The sequence below is a fragment of the Canis lupus genome, chromosome 4, assembly GCF_003254725.2.
Source record: "Canis lupus dingo isolate Sandy chromosome 4, ASM325472v2, whole genome shotgun sequence".
NCBI lineage: Eukaryota > Metazoa > Chordata > Mammalia > Carnivora > Canidae > Canis > Canis lupus.
In genome coordinates this window covers 80399648-80411939 of record NC_064246.1, presented here as the reverse complement: position 1 = coordinate 80411939, position 12292 = coordinate 80399648, and positions in this window count along the sequence as shown.

Here is a 12292-nt window from a genome sequence, read left to right as displayed (position 1 = left end):
ACATCATTTGCAAATATCTTCTCCCATTCTGTAGGTTGTCTTTTAGTTTTGTTGACTGTATCTTTTGCTGTGCAAAAGCTTCTTAATTTGATGAAGTCCCAATAGTTCATTTTTGCTTTTGTTTCTTTTGTCTTCGTGGATGTATCTTGCAAGAAGTTACTGTGGCCGAGTTCAAAAAGGGTGTTGCCTGTGTTCTCCTCTAGGATTTTGATGGAATCTTGTCTCACATTTAGATCTTTCATCCATTTTGAGTTTATCTTTGTGTATGGTGCAAGAGAGTGGTCTAGTTTCATTCTTCTGCATGTGGATGTCCATTTTCCCAGCACCATTTATTGAAGAGACTGTCTTTCTTCCAATGGATAGTCTTTCCTCCTTTATTGAATATTAGTTGGCCATAAATTTCAGGGTCCACTTCTGGGTTCTCTATTCGTTCCATTGATCTATGTGTCTGTTTTTGTGCCAGTACCACACTGTCTTGATGACCACAGCTTTGTAGTACAACCTGAAATCTGGCATTGTGATGCCCCCAGATATGGTTTTCTTTTTTACAATTCCCCTGGCTATTCGGGGTCTTTTTTGATTCCACACAAATCTTAAAATAATTTGTTCTAACTCTCTGAAGAAAGTCCATGGTATTTTGATAGGGGTTGCATTAAACATGCAAATTGCCCTGGGTAACATTGACATTTTCACAATATTAATTCTGCCAATCCATGAGCATGGAATATTTTTCCATCTCTTTGTGTCTTCCTCAATTTCTTTCAGAAGTGTTCTATAGTTTTGAGGGTATAGATCCTTTACCTCTTTGGTTAGGTTTATTCCTAGGTATCTTATGCTTTTGGGTGCAATTGTAAATGGGATTGACTCCTTAATTTCTCTTTCTTCAGTCTCATTGTTAGTGTATAGAAATGCCACTGATTTCTGGGCATTGATTTTGTATCCTGCCCTGCTACCGAATTGCTGTATGAGTTCTAGCAATCTTGGGGTGGAGACTTTTGGGTTTTCTAAGTAGAGTATCATGTCATCGGCGAAGAGGGAGAGTTTGACTTCTTCTTTGCCAATTTGAATGCCTTTAATGTCTTTTTGTTGTCTGATTGCTGAGGCTAGGACTTCCAGTACTACGTTGAATAGCAGTGGTGGGAGTGGACATCCCTGTCTTGTTCTTGATCTTAGGGGAAAGGCTCCCAGTGCTTCCCCATTGAGAATGATATTTGCTGTGGGCTTTTCATAGATGGCTTTTAAGATGTTGAGGAATGTTCCCTCTCTCCCTACACTCTGAAGAGTTTTGATCAGAAATGGGTGCTGTATTTTGTCAAATGCTTTCTCTGCATCTAATGAGAGGATCATATGGTTCTTGGTTTTTCTCTTGCTGATATGATGAATCACATTGATTGTTTTATGGGTGTTGAACCAGCCTTGTGTCCCGGGGATAAATCCTACTTGGTCATGGTGAATAATTTTCTTAATGTACTGTTGGATCCTATTGGCTAGTATCTTGTTGAGAATTTTTGCATCCATGTTCATCAGGGATATTGGTCTGTAATTCTCCTTTTTGGTGAGGTCTTTGTCTGGTTTTGGAATTAAGGTGATACTGGCCTCATAGAACGAATTTGGAAGTACTCCATTCTCTATCTTTCCAAACAGCTTTAGGAGAATAGGTATGATTTCTTCTTTCAACGTTCTTTTTTAAATATAATAACGACATTTGGATTTTTTCGTCACCTAATTAAAAGGAAAAAGAGCTCATTTAGGTGTCCTACCAGGGTATGCTGAAAATGTTTCCTTGGTTGTAATATATAACATCCGCTTTCCTTATGTCAGATAATCAACTTCAAAAGAAAGATGCAATGTTTATTATGAGTTTATTTTTTACTGGAACATATTTAGAGGTCCATAGACCTATGATGAGGGCATTGATTCAAGCAGAACAATATATGTGGTATAATGTTTTTATTGAGATGTTCTTTAGAATATATATTCTTAGATTCCTTTCCAAACCCTCTACCAAAAATTATTTATAATAAAAATACTATAATTAGAAGCATTTGGTAGATTACTTCTTTTAGCAAGTATTCTTCTAAACAATTTGAGAAATGCTATTCTAAATATTGCACATTTTGAATGAGAATACACACTCATTGAAAAATATATAATTTCTATCAATATTATCAATAATTAGAATATTAAACTATCATATAGAACTGCTAAATCCACACTATTGGTTTGATATAAATCAAATAGTTCTCAGGATCTGGAGACTATACTGATTATTTAGCAGATAGGTGAGGATTTTAACAGGATAATAGCTGATATGATCTGATTAAACCATGAAAATAAATAATAGGTTTTCCTTTCTTTTATCTCTAACCTTCAGTCACTTTTGGAAATTATATAATTATCTTAAGTATTAATTATGTAAGACAGAAACAATGAGAAAAAATAAATGTCAGAAGATAACTTGAGAGTGTTTCTTTTGAACCAAGACTATCAACATTTATATGAAGTTGGGAGTCAGTAAGCTGAATAAATGACACATACTGAAGTATTTTTTAATATCTTCCCATTCATTAACACTGAATGCAGATTTTACTAGCTGGTAATGTTCCCTTGAAAATGTGTTCTGATATTCATATACACCTGATCATTATTTTATAGCTTTGATGAGTTTGTCTGCATTCATGGATGGATGATCTGAGTCACTTGTGACCCAACAGTATTTGCATTTCTACTCCTCAGTGCTTAAAAAATATAAACATATCTGAATCCATTAGCAAGATTCAATTTATGGCTTATAAGATTGTATTATTCTGAATAAATGATGTTGGATAAAAATCTAATAAATTTACATAATGGAATCTATAAATGTAATGGATTAACTGCATTAATGTATTTGTTGCAGTAATTTACTTTTTCTTTTTAGATGGAAAAGAATGTTTTTAATTTTCCTTTAACAGATATTATTAATCTTGTTGACTTTGTGGCTAAACATGTTGTCAGATCTATTTACCACTAAAGATAAAAATGTCTTACATTTAAGCCTCTAGGGGGGAAAATGCTGCATGAATTTCTAAAAGATTGCTTTGAATATAAACAGATATATAGAAAATATTTAAAATATATCAAATGAAATAAAAATCATTACAATATTGCATTCTTTCCAAGAACCTAAGCAAAAAAAATAATATCGTGTCAAAACACAAAATGAAAAAAATATATATAGTTTCACAAGAACATTATCAACCTCATATTTTTAAATATGTAAACATAATTTTAAAGTAACAGGCTTTATTTTTCATAAATGAGGTTGAAAATAATCATATTTGCCCTTATTATTATCCATTTGTGCAACAGTGTGTCTATATTATGATCATATTTCACTAGAAACTATATTAATTTAATTTCTATGTTCTGAATCCTGGGAAACACATCTTCTCTGCTAAACAGTAACAGTTACAGTTCAGGAAACTGGAAAAAGACACATATGACATTGAGTTCTAAATGGCTGATTACAACAATTAAAGGTAGAAACACCCTAAATTCCCATCAACAAATGAATATAGAAAATTATATGTGAATATATATGTCCAATGGAATACTATTCAGCCTTTTAAGAGGAAATCTCATCCCACACTACAGTGTGGATGAAACTTGAACATTATGCTAGGTGAAATAAGCCAGTCAGAGAAGGACAAATATTTTAAGATTCCAATTATATGAGCCATCTGAAGTATTCAAACTCATAAATTAGAAAGTAGAATGGTGGTTTCTAAGGGTTGGAGGAAAAAGAGAATGGGAAGTTCTTTTGAACGGGGGTAGAGTTATATTCTTGCAAGATAGACACATTTTAGATATGTCTAAATACATCAATGTGTATATGGTAACAATAATGTGCTGTACACTTATAATTTTGTTAAGAAGGTAAATTTCATCTTACATACTTTTTGCCACAATAAAAATAATCAAAGAGGTTGAAATCCATATCCAATCATTTAGTTCACTTCAAATACCTCATATTTTTATATTTAAAAATAATCATAGGGATCCCTGGGTGGCTCAGAGGTTTGGCGCCTGCCTTTGGCCCAGGCGCGATCCTGGAGTCCCGGGATCGAGTCCCACGTCAGGTTCCCGGCATGGAGCCTGCTCTCCCTCCTCCTGTGTCTCTGCCTCTCTCTCTCTCTATGTCTATCACGAATAAATAAATAAATAAATAAATAAATAAATAAATAAATAAATCTTTAAAAAATAAATAATCATAGTCACAGACTATTAATTAATTACAAGTAAGAAATAATTTTAGAACAGAGAAATCTGATGGTTGCTACCTTAGCCAAATGACCAAATACTCTCTAAATATAATGGCACAATTCGATTTCAAGTACTTTCTCAAAATATATATAAGCAAGACAGAATTTGATACCACCTATGCAATATTCTTCCAAAAATGGAAAATCTACATCCAATTATGAGAAAACAGTCAGATAATCTGAAATAATAGGCATTCTACCAAGAAAAGTGTTTGTTACTTTTCACAAATGTCTCTTTCATGGAAGAAAGTGTTAAGATACTCTTCTAGCTTAAAGACCAGATAGACCTAACAACTAAACACAAAATGAGTATCCTAGATGGTATGCTAGATTGGGAGAAAATTCTCTAATGCCTGTTTTTAGGATAAGTAGCAAAATTTGAGTATGAACTAAAAATTTGAGTTCTAGCATGGACCAACACTTAGCAGTACTGCATACAAACATAATTATAGTGGAAAGCAGTATGAATTTTATTCTTGAAAGGAAACACTCAAATTTGCAAATATTACCAAATAGCCCCTCTGATCTCCATTTTGACAAACTTTCATTATGAGCATGTTATGACAGCTTGTAAGAACACAGGCTATTGATGCAAACACCGCAAGTACTGAAAAAGGCCCGAGGCTAATTGTGTCATCTTTTTTTTTCAATTTTAACTTTTTACTGAAATATAAATATACAAAGAGAAAAGTATTTATAAGTACATAGATGATGAATTTTTACAAACTGAATATGCCTGTCAGAGCACACAGATGAGATATAAAATTTGACCAGCACTCCAGAAGCCGCCTTTTTACCACCATCATCACATCCCCTTCCCCATCCCAACAAGGATAATCACATTCCTGATTTATGGCAAAATATATATGTTTTGCTTGTTTGGGTACTTTGCATAAATGAAAAAAATCCCACATTTAACTATTGTGAGCTGGAGCTAACTTGCCTCTAACAGCTTGCCCTGTTTTTTTTTTCCCCCTTTGAATGTATTGAAAAGTCATTTAAAAATATCAAAATTGAGCCACAAGATCCTCTAAAGATATATGCTTGTCACTGGCTGTCCCACACTAATATGTGAATTAAGAGGCCAAAGGAAAAAAAAAAAAATAAGAGGCCAAAGAATGTGGACGATCTTGATTATTTTTTCCTTGTCAGCATTATGGGGTATATTTTTCACAGCAAAATTACTATAGTTGTTTTAACAGTGAAGCTATAAATGAGACCACATCCCTGTTATTACACTCCATAATAAGAAATATAGTAAATGACATTATCACTACTAACAGAAATAGCAATATTTAGATCTAGAGGCAAGGTTTCTGATAAACCATGAGATAGTAAACTGTTCAATCCGTGTGCTTCCAACCAAATTACTTTTACATATTTTCACATTTAAAAGTAATTATATTTGTAACTCATCTTTGAAAGAAAAGGCTCTGAGAATATTTGATATGTAGACCTGATCAATGAATCAGAACATTCTAATGCCAACTTTTCATATTTATTTACTGCTAGATGCCTCAATTTCCCCAGTATTGATACTTCTTAAAGATGATTGTGATAATTTGTGAGATGTAAAATCTTTACAGAGCTACAAGGTTGTCTCACACTCAAAAATTATTATTAGAGTATATTTCTCTTATAGATGATTGTCCTTAATTTATGCATAATTTATAGAAACACATAAGGCTGAGAGAATTGGTAACCAGCAAATAGAAAGGAATCATTTAAATAAAGAACAATAGACCATAGTACATGGAAGTATAAACAATCATGGAAATATAAAACATACACTAAATCTAAAATATACTCATTCCTTATATATATTTAAGATAGAATGATTGCCTATAAACTGAAAATATTCTCTTTAATGTACTTTATATGTATTAAGAGTCTGAAGAATAGACATTTAATCATTGAACAAGTGAACCAATTTTAGAGAAATTATCCTAATGAAAAGTGTGAAAAACAGCTTGACATTTTTGTCCAGAACTCCTTTATGCAGGCACACATACAAAATCTGCTATTCAAACTATGTATAATTAAGGACCTTTCCATTTTATGAAGTAAAATTTTAAATCACGTATTAAAGGCATATTTAATAGAATGCAATAATAATCACCATGTATTGTTAAATAGAAAAACTATACTGTTGAATAATAGAAATTTTATCAGGAAAAACATCTAATACACACATGCACATACATACAGAAAAATAACTGGAAGGAAATAGACTAAAAAATGTAACAGTATTTGACTCAGTTTTATTTTCTTCTCTTTTCTTGCTTTTTAAAAAAATTGAAAATAACTATATGTTATCTTTATACTTTGAAAATATTACATTTTAATATATTTCAATACTTGTAAAATGTAAAGAAGTAAAAATCATAAAATTGGTTATATATCTCAAACAATTAGAGATTAAAGACACACATCCACAAACACACACACTAAATCCATAAACTAAACTTCAAACAACACTGTGTTTGACCTGAAGCAAAGCTCAAGTGGCAATGCTTTTTTGGGAGGTGTGAAACTGAAGTAGGGAAAATGAAGAAAAAAAGGAAGTCAGTCTTGAATGGATTGGACAGCATAACAAGTGATGCATCCCAGGTGACCACTGCTTCACAAAGAGACATAGCATGTCTCCTCAGCCAAGCAGGACATCATTAGACAGGGGTAGAGAAATAAGTCTTGCACTCTTAAGTATCCACAGTATCATGGAGAAGACATGTCTTTGAAGTTCCTTTTTTTCACATCCCTGTTGGGTGACAGTTACTCATCAGAGAAGTGTCACTCCTAGAATTTGGAATTATATCACTTTTCCATTCACAGATGCCAAGAAGCCAGATCCCAATTCTTGCATTGCAGTGCTTCATCAGATTCTGCAAGTGAATGGAGTAGTTGGAGAGTTGGAATGTCTTAGAGGAGGCAGATGGACCTGAAATGAATTGGTTATCTAATGCAAAAAAAAAAGTGAAAATAAATGAGGTCAAGGAAATCTAAAACAGTGCATAAATGGGGTCTAATGCATAACAGAAAAAATTAAATAGTGCAGCTAAAACGTGAAATTACAAATATTAGGGAAAGATAACAGTTTCCTGGTCATAAAACAATTGAAAACTCTTTCAAACTTGATTAGGAAAAAGAAATATTGGGCAGCCCGGGTGGCTCAGTGGTTTGGCGCTGCCTTCAGCCCAGAGTGTGATCCTGGAGACCCAGGATCCAGTCCCATGTCAGGCTCCCTGCATGGAGCCTGCTTCTCCCTCTGCCTGTGTCTCTGCCTCTCTCTCTTTCTCTCATAAACAAACAAATAAACAAACAAATAAATAAATAATCAATCCTAAAATTAAAAAAGAAAAAGAACTCTTCTATAGATACTTTCTGTCAAACAGGCTAATAGAGAAATATAAAGGTTGTGATTAGGAAGGGTTGGTTAATGAGGCCAGTCAGGTTAATTAGTAAAAAAAAAATACATAAAATATAATACAGAGGTTGATGGTTCAGTAATTGTTATAGCATCTCCGTGATAACCCTTGGTGTGGTTACCTTCATGTTTCTTCTGATTGGGTTTCTTCAAAAGTCTTGGATTTGTGAGTTTATAGTTTTGACCAAATTTATATTTTTAATTAATTATTTTTTTTTTTAGTTTTGAACAAATTTAGACTTTTTTTTTTTTTGCTATTATGGTTTCAAATATTTATTTTGTTTCTCCCTCTTCTTCTTTTGGGATTCCAATTATACATATACTCCAATTATCCAGAGCATTTGAAGATATCCCACTGCTATCTCTGTTCATTATTTCCTACTCTCTGTGATTAATTTTGAATAGTTTCTATCACTATGTCTTCATGATAATTCATCTTTTTTTGGTGATCTCTCATTTGCTGTTAATCTCAACCAACATATTTTAATCTTTATCTCTACCAATTTGATTTGTTTTATATATCCCATACCTACACTAAACACGTTCAGTATTTTGACTGACTTTTTGAACACAAGAAACAGGTTATAAAAACTTTAACATCAGTTTTGGTCTTGACTTGTTTCAATTAATTTGCTTTTCTTTTTCCTTATGTATTTTTCTGTTCTTTTTTGCATGTCCAGCAACATTTGATGAGATGGCAGATACTGTGAGTTTTGTACCTCGTTAGTTGCAGGGCATTTTATTTTCTGTACTCCTTTAAGTGTTATTGAACTTCATTTTGAAGTTTAGTTAAGTTACCTGGAAACTGATTCTTTTGAGATTTGCTTTTAAAGTTTGTTAGATGGGACCAGAACAGGCTCTAGTCTAGGTCTAATTATTCCCCTCTGAGATCCTTATCAGTGCTCCACCTAGGGGCCAGGATCAGGGACTTTCCTAAATCTTCTCTAATTTTTATGAATGTTCTTTCCCCCAAACTAGGGTAGTTGCCTCACATGCCTTTATTGATCTATACACTGCCAACTACTCGAGGGAGTCCTGCTGTAACAGATCTTTAGGTTTCTCTCTCTGCTCATTTCTCTCTTCTCTGGCACTCTGCCTTGCAAACTCAAGTACCCTTGTCTCCCTGCAATCTCTTTACACAGCTTCACTTAGGGAATATGTCTGCTTTATGATCTGCTTTTTGTTCTCCTGCCTTATGATCTTGATATATTCACAAGGCAATAGCCTGGGGCAATTATGGGATTCACATTGTTTGTTTTCCATCACTCAGAGATCAATGCCCTCCATTGTCTCATTGCCAATGTCTTGAAAATGTTGTTTAAATGTATTTTCACCCCGTGTTTGAATTAAACTAGATAAAGATGGGAGACTACTAAAATGGACTGTGTATTTTAACTCCTAATGGAAATGCTTTTATACTGACATGCATTTGGTTGCTGTTTCTTTACCTTGCATTAATATAGAAAACTCTAAAAGATGAATTGTTTTTCAATAGAAAGAAAATTATGAGGAGCCGTATTAAAATCTCACAAAATCTCATTTAAAAATCACAATGTAATGAAGAGTTGGACTCACTTATATAACTAGACTGCATTGATACAGTCATTTTTGTGACTTTTTTTTTTGCACTACCTAAAAAGTATATATAGGTCCAAATGTGTAATTTGACGAATCCAAATGTATAATTTGGAAAATGATCTCATTTCATCTTATTTTTCTGATGACTATTTTTCTGTTGTGCAAATATCAATGGTTTGGGTCAAACTAAATACATTAGTAAAATAAAACAGCTGCGTAGACAGATTAGTAGTTTTTTTTTTTTTTTTTTTTACTTTTCTACACTGAATTTTTTTTTCCTGACTAGTTCAACATTCTCCACCTGATATTTTTAGACATATCTAGTTCTATATAATTAATTTCTTGTAGGCCCACCAGTGTAATCTTCCAGAACACTCTTACCCTAACAGATTTTTAGATTTGGCTTCTTTTCCCCAGTCATACCCTATTATTCTTCATCCCTCTGTATGACTGTGGCAGTGCGCTGAAGAGTTGCACCAAATGATTTACTGATGGGAGAAAAATTAATATCATTCAATTATTTAATATTTATGGAGGATCAAATATGTGCCAGCAAATGTGCTGTCTTATGGAGATATGATGCTGAACTTGACAAATACCAATCTGCTTTCACAAAAATCCAATATCAAAATGTACTGCTTTAATTTTCTCCCTAAATGTCAAGCCAACAACAATGCAGTGGACAGTTATGACACAGAATGAAGTTGGACATATGCTTTAATTTAATGGTTTATTATCCAAAAATTGAAAAAATTATAATTGCAAAATTTGCCAAGAGGAAAATATACTGATGTTTCACATATGATGATTATATGACCTTTTTTTGTCAGTGTAAACCTAAAGAAGCCTCCTATTGAAAAGGAGATCAAATATAATTATCAAAAATAAATGACTGGTGACTGAAATTAAACCTAAATAGTAATGTCACAGCTAAAGCAGATTGACTAATTGTCAAATTAAAATACAGAGAGATACAGGCTAAATCAACTGAAAATTGGAAAGATAAGTTTGGGATGGAGAAAAAAAGAGGCAGAAATTTAGACATGATATTATTAAGGCTGAGGTTGCCCAAGAGTTGCCTAGGTTAGAGAACAGTTTTAAAACTTTAGAATCCTGGTAATTCATTACAGTTCTTCAAGTAAGAAAAAAGAAAATATTACCTATTATTTAGTTTAAAATGTTCCATTTACTCTTTCTGGTTGTGAGACTCAGTAACGAAGAAGAATCAATCATTTCTACCCTCCAAGATCATTCATTATTAGCAGGGGAGACAGCTACCACATAATACCAACTGATAACCCTTTCTTATGAATGAATGTGTAGGGTGGACACAAACTATTGTCTCATTTTCTTTTGATAGTGTCAACAAAGTTGACATTAGTTCTATATCACATACAAAAGAGTAGAAGCTAAAGACATTTAAGAAACTTAATGAAAAAAAAGAGAAAGAAAGGAAAGAAAGAAGAAAGAAAGAAAGAAAAGAAAGAAAGAAAGAAAGAAGAAAGAAAGAAAGAAAGAAAGAAAGAAAGAAAGAAAGGAAAGAAGAAAGAAAGAAAGAAAGAAAGAAAGAAAGAAAGAAAGAAAGAAAAGAAAGAAGAAAGAAAGAAAGAAAGAAAGAAAGAAAGAAAGAAAGAAAAGAAAGAAGAAAGAAAGAAAAGAAAGAAAGAGAAAGAAAGAAAGAAAGAAAGAAAAGAAGAAGAAAGAAGAAGAAAAGAAAGAAAGAAAGAAAGAAAAAGAAGAAGAAGAAGAAGAAGAAGAAGAAGAAAAAAAAGAAGAAAGAAGAAAGAAAGAAGAAGAGAAGAAGAAAGAAGAAGAAGAAAGAAGAAGAAAGAAAGAAAGAAGAAGAAAGAAGAAAGAAGAAAGAAAAGAAAGAAGAAAGAAGAAGAAAGAAGAAAGAAGAAGAAGAAAGAAGAGAAAGAAGAAAGAAAGAAAGAAAGAGAGAAAGAAAGAAAAGAAAAAGAAAGAAAGAAAGAAAGAAAGAAAGAAAGAAAAAGAAGAAGAAGAAGAAGAAGAAGAAAGAAGAAGAAGAAGAAAGAAAAAGAAAGAAAGAAAGAAAGAAAGAAAGAAAGAAAGAAAGAAAGAAAGAAAATAAACTTGATGTAGGCTCAGGAAAATTCAAGACACCAGAATAACCTTTTGCCAGTGGAGATATTAGATGGTAAAATAACTAAAGGCTTTTTCTGTTGTTTTTACAGAAAGTATTCTGTGATCTATGTTTCTGGATTAAAGATATCAAGCTGATTTTTTTTTTTTACCCGGGGGGGGGAAAAACTAGGAATACTCTCTGAACTATATTATTATAGTTTTTATTAGATATTACATGAGGCCCCAAATTTTTTGAAGGAATAACATGGCAGATGGGTTGAGTCATAGATGTGTTTGTCTCAAAATGTAAGCAGGGAATCCATTCAGCACAGGCTGTGACAGGTATGTCTTCACTCAGAATGCTAAGCAGGATAGAGGCTCTGAACTTTTATGGATATTTGGGGATTCCCTTTTCAGTCAGCAGGAGCATCAGTGTGAAATATTACTTGTCCCTACATTTAGTAAATAATTCACAGATGTGAAGAGCTTTACATGAACACTGGCTGGTCTCTGCCTCCTAGATTCCTACAGTTTCTAAACCTTTTGCTTTATGGCACAGAGATAACAATTATTTTGAGAAAGAATTCAAGTCAAAATATCTCTGAAAAAGGATTTGAATCAATGCCTCTACCAGAGTGATAAAGAAAAATAATGCTACCAATATGGAATTAATTAGATAGTAAATATCTGATAACATGAGAGAAAGTGGCAAAGTAGGAAAGCAATTTTGTTTCTTTGGTTTTATTTAAAACTAATCTTTGTTGTAATAATCTTATAAGTCACTTTCTATATAATCAATGGTAGAATTGTTATAACAGATTTTTTAAACAAACATTTACAGAATTTGAATTATGATTTTATATGACTTCTTGGGTGTTTCTATCAGGAAAAAAAATGTTCA